Source organism: Podarcis tiliguerta, assembly GCF_965153285.1.
Source record: "Podarcis tiliguerta genome assembly, chromosome: 8".
Lineage (NCBI taxonomy): Eukaryota > Metazoa > Chordata > Lepidosauria > Squamata > Lacertidae > Podarcis > Podarcis tiliguerta.
In genome coordinates, this window is record NC_139541.1 from 19723140 (window position 1) to 19743135 (window position 19996).

At 43.2% G+C, this 19996-nt stretch overlaps 1 protein-coding gene across 4 annotated transcripts in view; it reads left to right on the forward strand.

The window, feature by feature from the left end:
• Positions 1 to 19996, forward strand: part of SKI (SKI proto-oncogene) — a 148385-nt gene that overhangs the window by 94146 nt on the left and 34243 nt on the right. The window lies entirely within an intron of this gene.

The window sequence follows — 19996 nt, forward strand, 5'->3', positions numbered from 1 at the left end:
TCTTTCTGAACCACAACAACTTTCCATCCTCTTCCCCAGAGACATAGTGGGGATTTTTTCTTTTTTTTCCTTTTCAGCAATGCACCCTCTCTGTCACTCTTAAGTTTATTTGACTTAGACTTCATAGTCAAAAGCTGTGGAGTGCCTCTTTTTTGTTTTTAATTAAAAAATAACTTTTATTTATTCCTTATGGAACCAACAGTGTTGTATTTTCATATATAATCAAAACTAAGTGGCTCCCCATAGTGTAGTTGGGCTGACTTGCTAGGAGACCTTGAGCCAGTCGCTGTCTCTCAGCCTAACCCACTTCACATGGTGGTTGCATGGGTAATGTGGAGAACGTGTATGCTATCACGATGTCCTTGGGGAAAAGCAGGGAGAGGACATAGATGCAATAAGTAAATACATGTAACACTCCACCCCAGAGCTGTGCAGCAAGATTAGTTATGTTAAATTCTCTAGAATAGTCTTTTGGAGAATATTCTCAAGAATATTCTTGATTAATGAGGTGTGTACATTTAAAGCAGCTGTGTAGACGACACAGAATTTACAGTTTGTGGAGAATATTCTCCAGAGAATTTTCTAGCAGAGAATATTCTCGAGAATATTCTCCAAATAATTTTCTCACCTCACATCACTAAGCAAGATTCTCTCATTGCAGTTCTCATACATGAATCCTAAGTTAGTCATGTCCATTACCTTCCGTGGGTCTGCACTGAGTAGGACTAGCATTGGACACAGCACATGAAAATCAGGTGTGAGAATTGCCAGTGAAAAGGAAAGAGGTGTGGGTGTAGGAGACTGAGAGAGAAGCATTATGTCACCAAGATTCTCTGCCAGCTGTGATGGAGCCGGACTATTGATGAATCCCTGGCTGTAGGCCAGTCTTTCCTGGACTCAAATGTAATTCAGGGAGAGGGCAGGGGAGGAGAAGGGCGGGAGGAGGGAGAGAGAACCAGACAGAGAAATTGATTGTTAGTTTAATGTGATTTGACATCAGGGAAAGTGGAAGTAGAGGACAAGGAAAAGCCACAACCTCAGTGCTACATTAGCAGCACTTTGACATTACAGAATTTATTGGTGCCCTGTTTCTCTCCTGGAGACAGACTTTTTAGAATCCTTTCCAGGGCAAGGGAAATATGGCCAAGGTTTGTGTATGAATGATATCTTTGTGTGCAGGAGACACAGCTTGCAGGCACTCTCCCTGCTGCCCCCCCCCCCCCGGTGGCTCAGCACCTACAGGAAAAGGATGGAGAGGGCAGAGCAGTCAAACAGCTGGAAGATGATATCCATCCTTTGTTAAGGCCATCAGTAATTTCTCTGGATGGGGAAAGATCACAGCTATGAGTTGTCAAAGTGATCCAGAAATGTCCCTGGCTGGTTATAGAATCCTGTCCTTGACAAGAAAGCTATCTAGCAAACTGTATCTGGGCAAGTTCAACCATTTGGCTAAGTAATGATGTGCAACAGAGCCCAATTGGACTCCTTAATGTAGGGTTGTTGGTAGGGTTGTCTCCTGGTAGTGTGGGAAGGGGTACAGACCTTGCTCCTTAAGTTGGGGTTGTCGTATATTATGAAATCCCTCAAACCTTAGAAAATGATGGCTCTTCCAATGCTGGGTGCTTACAATTTGTTCCTTTGCATCATCGTACATATTACTCCTAATTCCCTTTCATGTGTGGTGTTATCTTGTCGTAGGCTTGTTGAAGTTGTGTGAAGCATCATATTTTGAAGTGAGCATTTTGGTTATTGTTTCACACATGATGCTTCTCTTGCTTATGTAACAGCAAAATACCAACCAAATGTTGGGAATGTGTCCTGAGTATTTGTGCAGGTTGTTGCTGACCACTGTGTGTGTTTATTTATATACACCTTACTTCCCAACAAAACATTTTACTCAAAGCCATAATGTGTATATGTGGTGACTGTATTTTGGACCAATTGCAATTTCCAGAACATATTTAAAGTCAGCCTTAAAGATTGCATCAGGAGTCCAATCTGGGCATAACTGGAGCATGTGTGACCTAGTCCGGGTCTACTGAGCACTGCAATATTTCTCGCTTTGGTTTGTTGGTTGCTTGCCATGCAAATAGGTATGGGAGGAGATTGCAGCTTATGTCACACACCAAGACACATTAGGTTCTCTAAAGAGAGTGTTTCTTTTCCTCTCTCTTGTTGGTGGTGTGGTTTAGGAGAAGTATGCAGACAGGCTTAGAGGTATGTAAGGGCATTATTGTGGAAGGTAAGAGAAAATGTCCCGTCTGAAGTAGCCACGAGACGAGAGCTCTGGGCCTGTGCTTTATACGGGGCAAGAAATCCTGTATTGTTTGCTAATTCTCTCCCAGACTGGAAAATACTTCACGTCTGTCCTCGCGGAAAACATGTCATGAAAGAGTGTTTGTACGAGAGGCATCTTTGTTCATTGTTCCCCTCAGCCAGTGTAACTTGACATATTCTGCATTAAAGGCGGAGGTACCTTGAAAACGGCATTTTGTTTTGCTTTTGAAAGAAAGAAAGAAAGAAAGAAAGAAAGAAAGGAAAGGAAAAAACAGCTCACAGTCATGGAACTGGAAAGCCACTCCAAGGACCAGGTCCTGAGCAGTGCTATGAAGCTAGAGCCAGATGTGAAGACTGGTCTCGAGGACTTTAACAGGACAGCATTGACCACTGTGTTATTTCCCCCCTTGCCTCCATGCCATACTTCAGTCTCCATAACTTCCACCCTTCTTTGCTATCAGCTTCACACCATCATCTTTTGTGGAAGCTTAAGCTGTTCATGGATGATACTGCTATCAGTGGCTACTAGCCATGATGAGTGTAGTGTCTGAGGCAACAAGTCTCTGAATACCAGTTGCTGTTGCACTCATGTCTTGCTTTCAGGCTTCTCAGAGCAACCCAGATGACCACTGTGAGAATAGGGTGCTGGACTATTTTGATGTATCCAGTTTGGACATCTTTAAAAGAATATTAGGCAATTCATGGAGGACAAATCTTTCAATGACTACTGGGCCCAGTGGCTATGTTCTCCCTCCACTGTTGGAGGCAATATGCCTCTGCATTCCAGTTGCTGAGAATCAAAGTGGAGGAGAGTTGCTATTGAACTCTCTGTTCCTACTTTGGGGCTTCCTTCAGGTGTCTGGTTGGTCACTATGAAAAGAGGATGCTGGTCTGGATGGTTCTTTCAACCTGATCTTGCAGGACTGCTCTTATGTTTGCACATGTTAGCATTTTCCTCCTCTTCTCTCTCTCTCTCTCTCTCCTTTCCTCTCCTCTCCCCCCCCCCAGCCTCCCATGGGGCTTTGAGGTTTCTGAATGCAGTAAATAACATTTTTACTACCTTCTGTTGCGGAAAGGGCATGTCTAACCTCACATTTCCAAATAGGCATATCTTGATGGCCCAGGCCAGCTGTAAAGTATGATCCAAGATCATACTATGACTCTCATGTTACACACAGAAGCAGGAGATCAAGTATGTCATGCAGGGGAGTGAGGAAGACACAAACTTGTGACATAGGTAGCAGTACTCAGAATACACTCATTGAAAATAGCGGCTATTACTAACAAGTCTCTTGATTGAACATTGGCTGTATTCTGCAATCCAGTGTGGTATAGTGGTTGAAGTGTTGAACTAGGAGACCAGCAGGGTTCAAATTCCCACTCAGACATTTGGGATAAAGCTGCTTCCTATATTCCCATGCAGGAAGGTACTTCCTTAAAAGAAGGTACTTGGTGGGTTGGATATGGTTGGGTATGGTTTAGGTTGGAGGTTGGTGCTTTTGGCCAAATGTGAGGGCTTTCTTTTGCACCCTGGCTTTTTGAGCAACTGGACTACTGCCACCCTTGTTAGCCAAATGTCAAATTTGTCCCTAATATTCTCTAGAATCTTTTATGGCACTCCAATGTTGTCAAGAGAAGCTGCTCTCAATTTCTAACAAATGCCTTCTCCACCCTCGCATAGTTCTTAAAAGTTCTGCAGGGTAGGGACTATGAAGGCTACTGTAGGTGAAACATGAAAGGTGATTGCGTGTTTTCTTCCATGCAGATAAGAGTGTGTTTTTTAAAAAAACAAAAGGGTTGTATGTTTGAGGTGTGGCATTGTTGGTTTCTTTCTTTTACCCTGGTGTTGACGAAGCAAGTTTCTGTGAGCCAGTGTGGGAGTTGGAGAGCAGGAAAGAGAGGGTTGGTTTGGCAGGTTGATCAAATGAAGGTTTTAATCCATTTTCAATCCATCTGCCCTCTTATTACTCTCCAATCTTCTTTTGAAGATGTTGTGGGTCTCTTTACAGCGATTAAAGCACAATCCAGTTACGTGGATTCTGACAGCGTGCATCCCAGCCTCTTCATCCCCTCCACCCCAGATGCCCCATATTTTATGGTAGGGAAAAAGTGAGAGAGAGCAAGCAGATGGTATCAGCTAGAACTACCTGTTTGTACTGAATAGAAGTTTACAGGAGAACATCATAATTTTTGAAAGGGACACTACAGGTAGTACATAAACCTTCTGCAAGGAGCACCAGCTACTTCAGGCTTCTGGGTGCATGTTATGTCCCAAACTACCATGGAGCTGTCTTTCCTTAGGCAAACAGCTAACAACTACTGCACCAAAGTCCTTCACTTAAAATTAATTCTCATTGTGTGGCTGTGGAGAGTACTTAGAAATCCAGAGAGCCACTCAACATGTTTGTTTGCTTGTATCTGTAGTTAGATTGGTGAATAAGGTCCACTTCATGTATAGAATCATAGAATCTATCCAAGGGACCCAAGTTAGTCATGTCTATTAATTTCAGTGGGTCTACTCTGATTGGATTAGCAGTGGCTACAACCCTATATCTTCTCAATCTCTCTCTAATGACCCTTCCATCGTATGCTCACAACTGGACCTTTTAGGAAAGCTTTTCAGCCATTACTCTTTCTTTGGTTCTACATTTTTAAAAAATGCTTTTAACCACTGTGGTTAAATAATTTTTTGATGGTGATTTGGGTATTTTCTCTAGATGTCTTCAGTGGCAAAGACGTTTCTCTGCTACTGTAGTACTTTAGTTATTTAAGTTACTTTGTTAGGAGCCTTGGGCTGATTGAAAAAAGCAGGTTGTGTAGTAGTAGTAGTGTGTGTGTGTGTGTGTGTGTGTGTGTGTGTGTGTTTGCCCTCTCCTTTCCCCCTCCTTCCTCTCTTGTCTCCCTGACCGTCAAAAGTTAAAATTCTCAAGACTTTGGAGCCATATGCTTCATTTGGGTTCTGCTAATAATGTGAGGCAGGGTGGGAAACCTTTTCCAGCCTGTTGTTGTTGTTGTTGTTGTTGTTGTTGTTGTTGTTTTGTTGTTGTTGTTGTTGTTGTTTAAATTTGTGCACAGCCCTTCACCCATAGATCTCAGGGCAGTTGGTAACATAAAAATACAAGATAAAAAAACATAATAAAAACAGGAACAAACACAAATGAATAGCCTAGGAAGTGGGGTGTTTTCCCCCTCATAGGCGTAAGAACTGCTAAGTTTTTCTGAGATACACAGAAATTTCTGAGGGGTGGGGTAGAGTGGGAATTGAAGGGTGAAAAGCTATTGCACAGTGCATGGGTGCAAAGCAACTGCGGGGAGAGTGGGAGTTGTGGAGCCCTTTCTCTCTCTCCCCATCCACCCGAGGGGGAACTGACAAAGGGCAGTGCAAAGAAAACTCTGTCCCAAAAGCCAGTCCTGGGGTCGAGGTCAGTTATTCTGGCCTAGAAAACACAAGGCTCCCAGCAGCCGCCCTTGTCAACCCAGAGAACGCTCAGTGACATGCATACCAGGATTTGACAATGAAACCAGAGGGGAGGAAAAGGGGGCAGGGCTATCTTTTTATAAACTACTCGGTTGTGGGAGGAAAGCCTTCCCAGCACAGACTCAGGGTAGCAGCAGCCATTCTGGGATGGCGACAGCTAACAAAAGAGCAGGGGGGATGGAAAAGGGGGCTAAGGGCCCCCTTGGCGAGCTATTGTTTCCATGCTCCATGTCGAATAACCGTGACTCCCGTGACCTCTTGGTGTGCTCTCCTGAATGAGGGCTTCAGGACACCTGCCACACCAAACAGCTGAGGCAAAAAGTATTAAGGGCCTGGCTTCCCAGCACTGTTTGCTGCTACTCCCCACCCCCCATTCCCTTGTAGCAGAAAGGATAACAAACCTTCCCATTGTCAAATCTGTCCTCCCCCCCCTCCCTCCCTCTTTCTCCCCATTCCAGTTAATGGTGCCCATTTTTTATTGGTTAAGGTTCCCATCTGCTTGGAAACCGGTTACGCTGTTAAGGAGGACCAGGGTAGGGGAGAGATTAAAACCTTGCCTCTATATGCCAGGATTATCATTATTAATAGTGGTAGCAGTATTTATTCTTTTGCAATGCCAAAATGAGTGCAGATCTACGATAGATATTTTTGTTCCCCAGCGGTGAATTTGCTCTTTTTCTTTCAACCTAGATTGGGTCAGGCATCAGGGACTCTTTATTCACAGGACCTCTCTGGAATATTACCGGTGGGGTTCTGTGCACAAGAGTGGACCGTGCTTGGGCTTTGTTTCAGCACCTCTGTATAGGAAGCTACCTTATGCTGAGTCAGAACCACTGGTCCATTTAGCTCAGCATTGCTCTGAGCACCGGCTGATGGCAGCTGTCCAAGGAGGTCTTTCCTAGTCTTATCTAGAGATGTCAGGGATTGAACATGGAGCCTTCTGCATGCAAAGCAGATGCACTAACCCCTAAGCCATGACCTTCAAGGCATGGGAAGCTGCTTTATACTGACTGAGACTTGTGTGTCATCAGTACACAGACTGGTTGTGGCACTCTGTAGGGTTTCAGTCAAGGGGCATTCTAGCCCACCTGGAAATGCCAGGGATCAAACCTGGGACCTTCAAAAATCAAGTATTATGGATGAATTTGCTCTAAACCTGCTTAACAGCATGTGACAATGCTGCTGAAATCGTAGAAGCCAGACTAGATGAATAAGGTCTTCAGTTTCTTGTACAACTCTGACACTTCTGAACACCAACAAAAGCAGGAAAAAAACCTTATTCCAGATGTGTATGTGCATAATTTCGATAGCATCACAGAATGCATATTTTTCTTGCTGCAGTATTTGTCTTGGTGTGCCTATTGTTAAGCTTGCCTGCATATATTGGGGGGGGGGGGGGTGAAGGTCCTAATACTTCAGGAGTTATTGTCACATGCTGTCCAAACAGTTTTGGAGCACATTTTGCCAATAATACTTGATCACCACTGGCTACCAATAATAATAGTGATGATGATGATAATTTATTATTTGTACCCCACCCATCTGGCTGGGTTTCCCCTGCCACTCTGGGCGGCTTCCAACAAAGATTAAAAAATACATTACTTAATTCCTGAACCCCATCTGAAGTGCTACCTGTCACCCTTTGAGGCTTAAATAGTTTGGATCTAGCTTACTTCCAAATGATACTGGGCAACTTACATCAATATAATATTGGTGGTCCATTGAGATTGGAAAGGGGACTTCACTCTGTGAGTCCCCCATTACCAGAAATTAGAAGGGTGTGTATGCCAAAGGATTTTTTCATCCCTTCTTTGTATTCCCATTAAACCAAGGCCCAACTCTTTATACCAGATATAATCACAACTTCCCTAATGTTACAATGCTTTTCTAGCTCTTGTATCTGGTAATATATTTTTAAGGACAGTCGCCCTTCATTTTGCCTTGGCTCATGACTTCCTGTGTGCACAACCCTCCTCATGTCAGGAGGCCTTTGATCCTTTAATTGGTTTCTATCCACCTGATCCCATTTCCCCCCTCCCCTGGAGCTAAAATCTATTTCTCCATAATGCCTCCTTCTGCAGCTTCTCATTACAGTCCTTTAACCAGAGATCCTTATGAACTAAATTCTATTAAGTGTTGTTCTCCAATCAAATTACCTTTTAGGGCTTTTTCATAAGTAGTGTACATTTCTCTCTATATATACATTTCAGTGGATAGCCCATTGCCTCAAGAGGTTGGGACAATTCATATGGGAAATAAAATAATATATATACTTTTAAAAACTTTTCAGAAATAGAATGAATGATAGAGTAATGATAGTTTTAAATTTATATGTGGGGAGAGGAGTGATATACCTCAAACTGCTACTTTTGAACAATTAAAAAGAAGTTTTAAGTATACATACGGAATTAGAAGAAAACCAATCGGTTTCATCCAATGCTAGTCCTACTCAGAGTAGGCCCATTTAAGTTATTGGCCATGAGTATATCACTATTATACTTACTGGGTTGTATCTATCTCCCTGTCTTCACATCAACAACAAAAGCAACAACAACCCTGTCTCGAGTCACCCAGTGAGCTAGGAAACTGAAGGCCTTAAAAGTATGAGTTATATATGCAAGGCTACTCCTACTCACAGTAGACCCAGAGAAGGTAATGAAGACAAGAAACTTAAGTTCATCAGCTGTGCAGTTTGTCTACCCTTGAGTATAACCAATAGGATTTTAAAACCTCCACTAACAATAGCATTGCAAACGATTCATCTAGAATTAGTGGACAGGGATGGGAGGACAGTTAGGAGAGGTGATGGGCCAAGAACCTTCCCAAAGTGGTTAGCCAGTAAATCCCATGACCTCGGCTGCTGCTCTCTCCAGATGCCCCTATTGGCTTTTCACTGGTAACTCAAAAGGTTGGAATATATGGCTCAAGGAGACCGCAAGTTGCTGACACATCATGTCAACAGAACAGGATTGGTTAATGTCAAACTAGCATGCCACTCTAGTTTATCATAGGCACCCACAAAAGCACACCTAGCTTTTTTATTGTTGCTCTAAGCAGGATTATACTGATTTCTAACTGCAGTGGTTTTCTTTTCCCATCATGTTGTCAGACTGTAGAACCACTGGGCATTATCCAGTCACATTGCAAGCCTCATAGAAACAACCAACATGACATCAAATCCTTTTGACACACTTAATAAGATGATTTTTTTAAAATCCAAAACAGGTCACATGAATACAAAACTGCATACAACCCTTTCTGATCTTGGCTGTTCTTCCATTCCTTTCGTTGTCCTAACCCTGATTTGGTATGCAGCCCATGGGGCGGTCATGCCTGCTGGCAAACAAAGGGAATTGGAAATCAGCATTACATTTGAACTCTCTCCCACCCCTTTGCTTTATTGATGCCCATAAGGCTGGACATAGTGACCACTCTCTCTCTCTCCCTTTATTCTGAGTCCCCTTTGCCCAAAGAGAGAGAAGCTTAGAATGCAGCCAAAGCATTATTGTCTGGCAGTATGTGAGATACCATATTCCTCATTTTTCTCATTTCAAATGCACAGGATTCCCTCTCTTGTTTCAAAATCCCAACTCCTAAAATGTCACCCAGGACCCTGCAGCTCAGATCCTTGCAACTCGACAGCTGGAATTTACTGTTTCCCACTGAGTCAATTAGGTTTTCTTTACTCCTCTCTATTCCTATCACTTGTGCTGGAGCCTCACGCTTTGGGGCTGGATGTCCCAGCTGCGATCATGCTTATGCCTAGCTGTCATTGCCACAAAGAAGACTGTAGCAGGGTGTGTACTTTGGTGAGGATGTTAAGTGTTCCCCAATATATTGTGGCAATACAATAGGTGGGGCTGCAGCCCTCACCGATATTGCTGAACTACAAATCCCATCTTCTCAAACAGTTGCCCACCAGGAGGGCCACATCTCCCTGCACCATGTCCTAAGGACAAGGTTCTGACAGTGTTAGGGGCTATTCCTGCACAGGTTCTGTGTCAGCCACTGAATGCAGTGGACTCTGAGACGGAAAAGTCAACTCCCGCCCCCCCCCCCCCGCAAAAAAAAAGTAAGAAGAAGAACACTAGACGCTTCCTAGGACTGCTGCATCAGTCCAGTGGACTGTCGTTTCTAATTCTGTCTGGAGCCATGACTGTTCTGGGATAACCCCATCCCCATCTTTGGTGAAGTCTTACTTGAATATACTAAGACCTTTTCAGCAGCTATGCACAGCTAAGAGACTGCAAGCAAGGAAAGAGCTTAACTCAAGAGCTTAACTTCATCCCCACCATGCTGCTAATGCTGCTGTGTTTCAGCCCCATTGCCTTATCCACCAGGTTAAACAATTCTCAATCACTCTATCTTTGTACAAAGCAAGGAGGACGAATCAACCTAGCTTCCCTGTTTTTCACCTAGTCCGATTTGCATTTTTTTTGTCTGCTGCTTGGGGAGTAATAAGTCCTTTCAGTGCCTGGCGGCTTGCAAATAACCCTGGAGAGTCTGTCCTGTCCCTCACCTCCTCCTCCTGACTCTCCATGATGGCTTTTATGCTCCCCAGCTTTATAAGTGGTTCTTTTATGCCTTTCTTACAATTGAAAGGAAACCCCAAACAAACAAGGGGGACAACAACAGCAGAGAGAGAGAGAGTGGGTAGAATGCTTGGTAATCCAGTACTGCCAGCAACTATTGCAGGGAAATCCAGAGTTAAGAGCAGAAAAGCCAGGCAAGTGAGCAGGCTGCCCTCACCTCATCTCACCCTGCGGTGCTGAAAACTCTTCCTGGTGCCTGGTGTTCCCTATCAAATGTGCTTGATTAGTTGGTCGCTAGAGGGTGAGTTGAGGACAGCCTCCTTTGCTTGGAGTTGTATGCTGAGCTTGGCGTTTACCCCCCCCCCCCCTTTTGAGTTATCAAAAGTGCTGCATAAACACCTTGTGTCCCCAGATGTGGGTGGACTACAAATCCCATCATCCAAAAACACTTTAGCCTCAATTGTCAAGGGCCATGGGAGTTGTAGTCCACCCTCATCTGGGGACCCAAAGTTGAAGAACACTGACTTAGAAGATGCTGGGCATCATACTGTAAATGAGCAGCTAACCTTACTTGGACCAACTAGTGCGAAGCTTTTAAATCACATGCAGAGAATTTGCTTTCCAGCATCTGTTTCATCTTGATGTTTTGCATCTGCAGACTTTTTCATTTCAACAATGGGTAGCGGAACTTGGAGGAGGCACGTCATTAGCCCCATGGGAACAAAGCAGAAAATGGAAAATAGATAAATAAAATTTCCTATAGCAATATGATAGTTACCAGTACAAAGGTGAGGGCACCTCTCAGTTGCAAATCAGGTACAGTGCCTGTCCTGTTTTGGTTGATAGTTTAGTTTTTTTTGTTAGTTTGTTTTAGAAATAATGGAAGCAAACCAGAGAGGCTTGTCAAGGGTGGGGAGATTTAATGAGATAGGACCGATAAATGGTAGGGCTCCGTTTTAAGGAATAAATAGTAATGTGTGTGTATGGTGAATGTTAGGGGTTGTGATAAAAAGTTTTGGATATCTAAGAATTTCCCCCCAGATATTCTGTACATTTAGAAATGCTTTCATGAAGAAGAGGGAGAAAAATAAAGTTTTCTAAAGAGAAAATGAGAAGAAAATGAGTTCAGCAGGGAAGAAAGATAAAGGTTCCTTGTGGGCAGAATTGCTGAGTGGTAGACCTTTTTTTTTTGGTCTAAGCAAAATGCAGGATCTACATCTCAGGAGGATTTAAAGTAGAGTTTGTCAGATATTGTTTAAGAATGCTTCTGCCACACAGTTTTAACTGCAGCATATGACCTGTGGTTTGGCATTTCCATCCCTGCAGCCCAGAGCGGTCTGGCTAGCACTGGTTGGTCTGTATTGACTTGGCAGGAAACTATTTGGGCAGTGTAATCCATGAGGCTCCATTCTAATTAGCGCTTCTTTAGCTCAGTGGAAGTAGAGCAAATGTTTTGCATGGAGAAAGATCCAATCCTCAGCCTCCCCAGTTAGAGGGCCTTCAGGGTGATGGTGCTGCACTTACAGAATGCTTTCCCCAGTGTGGCTCACTTGGTGTCCATGCTGGAAGCTTTTTTGGTGTCAGGTGAAGAAGATGCTTCTCTTCACCCAAGCTTTTTAATTCTATACATTTAGGTCTTGGAACAGTTTTGTCTTCCTTTTGTTTGTGTGATTTCCACACCCCCCCAGCGCTACTTATTGATCTTATGCTGTTATATGGTTCAGTGCTACTTTTTATTAATTTTGTGCTGGTGTTGCTTGTATATATTGATAGCCTTTAGTACTGTCGAATTGCATTTGTATTTCATTGACTTTTAAATTGTAAGCTACGCAGAGAGCACAGTTGTTTGGGTGATATAGACATGCCTAAATAAAACACACAGACATTTTGTCTTCAACTAATGGTACAATAAAATTAGGAGTTTAGGAAGGCGTGATAGCGAGTTAGCTGATTTTCATGGGGACATGCCCCATCCAGCTATTTCTATGCTAAATCTGTCATCTACATGTACCCTTAAATTCTGGACTTCTACTGTTTTAATAATATAACTGCCCTATGCATGTCTACTCAGAAGCAGGTCTCATTTGTACTTACTCCCAGGTAAGAGCGCTTAGGATTAAAGCAGGGATAGCTAATATGGTGCCCCCAAGATGTTGTGGACTACAATTCCTATCAGAATGGTTAATGGTCAATGGTGGTGGGAATTGTAGTCCAAAACATCTAGAAGGCACCATGTTGGCCACTTCTAAATAGGATGAAAGTCTAAATGACCTATGATGTCCATTCCAACTTGGTGCAGCAGGATCCTAAACATGATCTACCTGCTGCAGCCCTAGAAGGCTCTGTACAAAAACTCCCTACTTTAGAATTAAATGCATTGTTCAAATTACAGATTATGTGAAAGTTATTGGAGTCATTGGATTCCTCAGTCTTATGTGATTTATGAGACACACATTATTCCTCAGCTGTAGCAAATGCAGTAAACATTCATTTGATACAGCACTTCCCACAAAGGAATGTACAAGGAAGAAGTGAGGGATAGTTTATAAAATACAAATTAAGCATGAATATAGTGGTTGGTATTTTCTTTCCTCTACAAAATATCCTCATTCACAGCCCTCTCAGCTCTTATAGTCTTAGCTTTCAACTCATTTCTTCCTGAGCTGCTTCTCTTGATGGCCACTTTCTGGATGCTGTTTTCTGTTTTAGAGAGATTTGGTGTTGCAGAGGGCAGGGGCTGCCTTTCGTGAGGCACCTTTGCAGAACTTAGACTTGGTATGCCAATATCTATTAGTCACAATGGGCTTTTGAATGGCGCGGGTCTGGTGGTGGCACCAGGCATCCCTGGGCAGTTACTAGGGCCTCTGCACTCTGACAGGGCCCACCACCACAGTTTGCCTTAATGGCTCTTTTATTATTATTTTGTTTAAAGACCAAGCCTAGCACTGCAAGGACAATCTGCTGTTTAAATTTTCCACAATATTCTGGAGCAACATTACATCAAGCGCATTGTCAAAATTAAAATGTCCAGCTGCTCAACACTTACTGCCACTGCCAGCAGTACCAGGTATGCGTGCCAGGGCCTATCATTTGGGGAAGAGGGCTACTAGCAGAGGAGGGAAGCCATCAGAGGGCACTTTGCCCAAAGCCTTCTCAAACTTGGAGGCAGCAAGTTGGTGGCGAGAGGTCTAGTGGTTTTGGAACTTCAAATGGAAGCAGCTATCAAGCTGATAGAAGGGAACTGGTTTTCAGTTTCCCATCCTGGTCAGTGAAAGCTAATGTTTTTGCAGACCCTGGTCTGGTTTGCTAATCATGCTCAGACCCATTGAAAACAACAGACATGACTAATTTAGGTCCATGAACTTCAATGGGTTTACTTTGAATAGGACTTAGTTGGCTACAACACAATGCTTCTATATGCGTATGTGTTTTGAAAGTTTGCTTCCACACAAATTAGGTCTCTGAACTTTTAGTGTTTTTTTAAAGGTGGATTCTAAGATGATCTGGACACCAGTTTGTAGTATGCAATGCAATCAAAGTTGGATCTGAGTAAACTTTGCAGGAAATGAATGAGATAATTTGGAAGGGTTGAGAGGAGAAACCTTGTTATAATAGGGATAAGGCTGTGCTACTTTTAAACATTGTCACTACCAAGATTTCTAGAGCATCTAAAGCTGTTTGGAACAAGTTCCATATTCCCTCAATTGCTGCATTATTAACAAACCTAAGCCCCCAAATTCAGGCAACAGAGAGAATATAAAAACCCCATGCACACACATACACAATTTAATTTTTGAGATTTTTACACCACAGCCCTGTCTATAGATCCCTGTGATGTTCAGGAAATTTTTTTAAAAAGCAAAAACCACCCAGCACACTAAATCCCAAGGCTGTAACATTTACAAATACTGTGCTGCTTACAAATTAATCAGATCTGGTGCAGTAGCCAGGTTAGAGTCTACCTTTTAAAAGAAGAAAGAGAGAGAGGTTATAATCAGGTATGGATTACCATTGGGTTACACAAAATTTGTTAGCCCCTTTCTGCTCTTCTTCCTTTTATATATATACCACTTGGTTGCCCGGGTAGTTTCTAAGCAGGTGGTTTCTAAGCAGTTTACAAGTATAAAACTAATTACAAAAATACCCATAATTAAAATACACAATAAAAGTACACAATAAAGTAATTCTATCAAAACATTAAAATAAACACCCATAATTAAAATGTGCAATAAACAAGCCACATAAAACAGCACAACTACTAATACTATTAAAGCAGTAAATCTTGCAGTGGCCAAAACCATACTCCAAAGGACAGAGGTTTTGCCTCGGACTTTTAGTGCTCCCTCAAAGTGAAGCACATTGGGATGGACCCCTACATCTCATCCCCAATTCCAAGTACCTCAGAAGTGCAGCGTGAAAAGGACAAGCTGCAACTTCCTTCTCAAGGTTGGAACTGGAAGGAATGCCAGACTCTGAGTGCTTCTGCTGTGTGCAACTACGTCGCAGCTGGAGGTGGAGGCGGGTATTTTTCCTGACCATTGGCCATGCTGGCTGGAGTTGGAACCCAATGAGATCTAGAGGGCCACAGGTTTCCCATCCCTGCTGTAGAAGACGCAGAATATTGCCAGGGAAAGATTAGCAATCACGGTAAACCAGAAGCAACCATTCCTAGCACAAGCTAGGGCAAGACATGGAAACACCATTTCAGATTGTGGTTTGAAGTGCCACTGCACACTTCAAAGTCTTGCTTTTGGCTGCACTGGGGATTAAATTGCTGCAAAGCAACAATTGGGTGTGACCTGAAACCTGAGGGAGCCTACCCATCCCCCAACCAACAAACCAGCCTAAATCGCGCTCCTGCATTGGAGCCCAAATAAAGCTTATAATTAAGGGTAATGGTGGAAACTTCATACGGCACTACGAGGTCAAGTGGAATCTGGTTTCCATCATAAAAAGCTTCAGCCCCCTGAGGAAGCCTAGGAACAGACAGTCTATTCATGTCAACAAGGTGACCACCAAATTGGGGAGGGGGAACCAAATGGGAATCTCTCACTCCTTTTACCTACAAAGCAGAGCCTGAGAAATTTTATTTATTTGCTCAACCATCTTTATAGGAGTAAGGAGCTATGAACTGATTAAAATAAGAAAATAAAAAACCCATTGTAAGGTGTGAGAGAGAATGTGGCATGAGGTGGGGTGGATGGAGGAAGGGGCGAAAGGAGGAGGCCCCAGGGAGAAGTAAAAATGGCCTTTCACGGGGCTGAGCCCTAGATTAGGCCAGGTTCCTTGTAAAGAATGAGTCTTGGATGTGGTTGAAGGAATACCAGTAGCTTTAGCAATCTTTGGGTTAGGTGGGACCATTTTCTTTCTCTGCTCCAACCTCTCAAGTTTATCCTGAAATACTGTGTGTGTGTGTGTGTGTGTGTGTGTGTGTGTGAGAGAGAGAGAGAGAGAGAGAGAGAGAGAGAGAGAGAGAGAGATACAAATGTAGCGTGCACTCTCTTTCTCCCTCCACACACACAGACAGCAGGCCTCCTCACCACAGGTTTAGTTCAGTACAGTATCTTGATTCAAACTGGCGTTCAATTACGGTATATTCAAACACAAACCACATCTGCACCATATCCTTAAACCACATAAACTACTTAAACAGTTATGGCTCTCCGCCCCAAGCAAACTGGTTTAGCAATCAACCCCTCTTCCCAGGGAACTTTGGGAATTGTAGCGCTGTGAGGGGAATAGGGGTCTTCTAACAACTTTCAGCACCCTTATCAAAATACCATTCCCAGGATTCTTTGGGGGAAGCCATGACTGGTTAAGGTGACATAATAGTGCTTTAAATGTATGGCAAGGATGTGGCCATAGACAAAAACCTTCGATCTTGGGAACCATCGTGCAAACTTTGGTTACAATATTTTAAAAGAACAAACAAATTTCCAAAATATATACTGTATAGGTAATACTCACCACCACCACCTCAGTCTAGTGAGTACAGGTTCATTCCTGCCCTACGCTATACCCTATCCCATGTTGTTGTAGGAGAACACATGTGGGTGTATTTGTGTCACAATTTGTTTTGACTGTGCTGGTGTGGAGCATCCCCAAATGCTTCTTCCGGAAATGAGAGCTGGGTCCATTCTGAAAGTGCTGTTCCTCTTGAGGCAAGCAGTGTGTACAGCCAGCCAGCCCTCCCCTCTCTCTGGTCTAAGTTTTATCCTATTAATAGAGCTGTAGCAGACAGAATCCATGTGGCTGCTCAGTCACGCTGCATTGAAATAGCACTCACCCAGTTCTCCCCCTTTAGGCTTAATATCCATCATGTTACACAAGAGCTGAAAGCTGTGGCCCAGTTTCTACCTCTAGCCTCCCCTGCTGCTGCTGCTGCCACTACATCCATCTCATCAGACATGTCCTTTTTTTGCATTTATATTATTTATTATTAAAATGACACCTCCTTGAAGTGAAAACGTATACATTTCATTGAGTAGGAGCATGCAGCTTTATTGTTTTCCACTACTTTTTATTTTCAGTATCAAGCTGTTACTGATGCAAAGCATGGTGGTTGGGGATCTGTTTGCTTTATATTGCAAAATCTACACTAAGAATAATAATTGATTATAACAATTGATAATGATGCAGGGAATCTGCTGTTTTTCAGAGGCCTCCCAGAATACCAACAACTTCCTGATTCTGCCATTTGGCTGGTATGAGGCCAAAACATCTTAGAGAAACTTTGTAGAGTAGCGTTTAGTAGATTCAGAAATAAAGTAAAATGAAAGCATAGCTCAGGATTGTTTGTTTAAAGCACTCTAACCCCAATCTTCAGTTGTAAAAAGTATCCCAGAGTGGCTTACAGTTATCATGGCCCTCAAGCTTACTGTCTAAAAAACACAACACAAGAGGAAAAGGAATTGGTCAGGAGGAGGAGCAAAGCAAACTTAGGCACTAGTTCTTCATTTGAGAGTTCTTATAATGACCAGTTGGAATGAAAAAGCATTCATGGTGAGAAGGAGCCAAATTTGGTACAGTCTAAGGTGCGCAGCTGGAACGGCCTTGAATTCCCATCTCCCCTCTGTTGCTGCCTGATTTGCTATAGCTAGTGGGAAAGAGCATGTACTTTACATGTAGTATGGGTGGGGAACCGCTGTTGTCTGACGAGACGGATCAGAGAGCAATAATATTTAATGAGCGACTCCCAATAATTTGACCTGGTATAAGGCAGGGACAGCATACTGAAGCAACAGCATTGCACCTTGCTGAGAAATCTCCCTCGTAAAGTGATGTTTAGTGCAAGTCATCATTTATAATCTACCCACTGTGATATTTTATTTTTGGCAAAGGTTTCTTGAATAAAATGCACTGAACCTTGCAGTGGATGAACAAACACTGTTTTCCCTCCCCTCCGCAGCGTATAGCCCTCCCTCCTGAACGTGATGGCTTGTGCATAGAGCACATGATGCTTATTCCTAAAGGCAGTGCAAGAGGCTTTGGACATATAAGACAGTAATTGGCTGACTGGCTTTATCCCTGGAGCTCTGAGGAAGCTTCGGAAACAATATCATTACTCACAGGATAAGAGGGCCTTGTGAATTTGTGGGTGGAAGGTAGATCAGGATCTGCTTACTGGTGGATCTCTGGATGATTTGGTGTAGATCTTCATGGGTTTCTGGCTCCCAGTTGCTTAACAGTAAAAAAGTAAAGGTAAAGGTACCCCCTGACCGATAGGTCCCGTCACGGACGAGACTGGGGTTGCGGCGCTCATCTCGCTTTATTGGCCGAGGGAGCTGGCGTACAGCTTCCGGGTCATGTGGCCAGCATGACTAAGCCGCTTCTGGCGAACCAGAGCAGCGCACAGAAACGCCGTTTACCTTCCCGCTAGAGTGGTACCTATTCATCTACTTGCACTTTGACGTGCTTTTGAACTGCTAGGTTGGCAGGAGCAGAGACTGAGCAACGGGAGCTCACCCTGTCGCGGGGATTCGAACCGCCGACCTTCTGATCGGCAAGCCCTGGGCTCTGTGCTTTAGACCACAGCGCCACTTGCTTCCCCCGTTGCTTAACAGTAGCAACAGCTAAAATGGCTTTCCTCACCTAAAATAAGCTGCTAAGATGAACAATGCTTACCAGGAACAGACTTCTGTGTAAGCTAAGGTCAGTGTCAGCGCTGCCAAGAAATTCTTAGACTTAAAATGTTTTCATTGGTGCCTGGTTCTTTAATTATAATAATTTTATTATTTAGCACCTGATGCTGGTCATAGAATCATATAGAATTGTAGAGTTGGAAGGGACCCTGAGGGACACCTAATCCAAGCTCGTGCAATACATGAATCTTTTGCCCAATGTGGGGGTCAAACCCACAACTTGGAGATTAAGAGTCTCATTTTACAAAGCGAGCTATCCCAGGATAGATGATAAATCCTGGTTTCTAGTAAAAAAAACAAAAAAAAAACAAAAAAAACACAAACCCACACAGAACAAGCACAAGTGGATTTGACAAACCTGAAGCCCATGCTTTAGAATAAAAATAATCTTCTACAATGACTCTCGTACTTGGGTCTGTCTCTTTCTTTTCTGGAGCAGCTCCCTCTCCCCTCCCCACTCAATATTGTCAGCAAAAAAAGCATTTGTCTGGTGATGCCTCACAGAGTAGTTGAGAAAGCAGATGTTTTTAATTCTCAATGGATGCTAACATGATTTTCCCCCTCCCCCAAACAGCAGGCAGAAGGCTCTCTGTCCCTCAAATTTGCCTTAAATCCATTTCTCTACCTGAGTCCTGGTATTTAAGCAACTCTGATTTCCTTCAGCCCACACTCTCAGGTTTCCCGAGCATGGGAGACGTTGATACTATTCGGAAGACAAATTCTAGAAAGATGCATTAGACAGCCTTCTCTTCTGTGTGTGGAGATTCCCCACTTGCAGTTCTTCCATTAGGACATAATGGGAATCAGGCCTCTCGATCTATCATAATTGAGTTGACAATGCAAAGGGTTCTCCCTGTTCTGCTTATCTTTAAGGCTCTTTAAACAGTCTTCTATGTGAAAGCAGTGTGATGCACAGAATTCAGAACTGGTGCATCAAACCTTCTAGATACCACTTCACTCCTATATAATTCTGATTGAACTGTAATGATTACCACAGTCCATTAGGAAGGTCTTGTCTGCAAAGATTCTTTGAAATGAATATTGTTAATCCATCAGCTGTCAGTGGCTGCTAGCGACAATATCTGTGCTCTGTCTCCATGAATACCAGTTGCTGGAAACCAAAGACGAGGACGCTCCTCATTTGGTTATTTGGGATTAATTGTTTTTGCCTCCTTAGTGTTCCACCCCCAACATTTTTTGCACTTCTACAAACCTAGGGGCATGATGCCTCCCTCATGGTGTTTTGGCTACAAAACATTGCCAATAGAACAGATTGCCTCACCGTTTTCCCCCTCATGGTGAGCCGCTGTAGAACTCCCAATATGTTTTATGTCTTCAGACCATAGTATGTGAAATACTTTGCATGTGTGTGAACTGGACATGCATTTGCGGAATAGCTTGCTATTTTCGTAACTAATAAAAGAGGTCCAGCTGATTTGGCTACAGTTCCTCCCTTGGGTGTGCTGCTTTTGTCAAGTTCGGGTTTTCCTGTGGAACATTGTGTCCCTCACTGGATCCCTCCCTTTACCAAATGTTGTGTGTGTCACTGCCAATCCCAGGAATCAAAT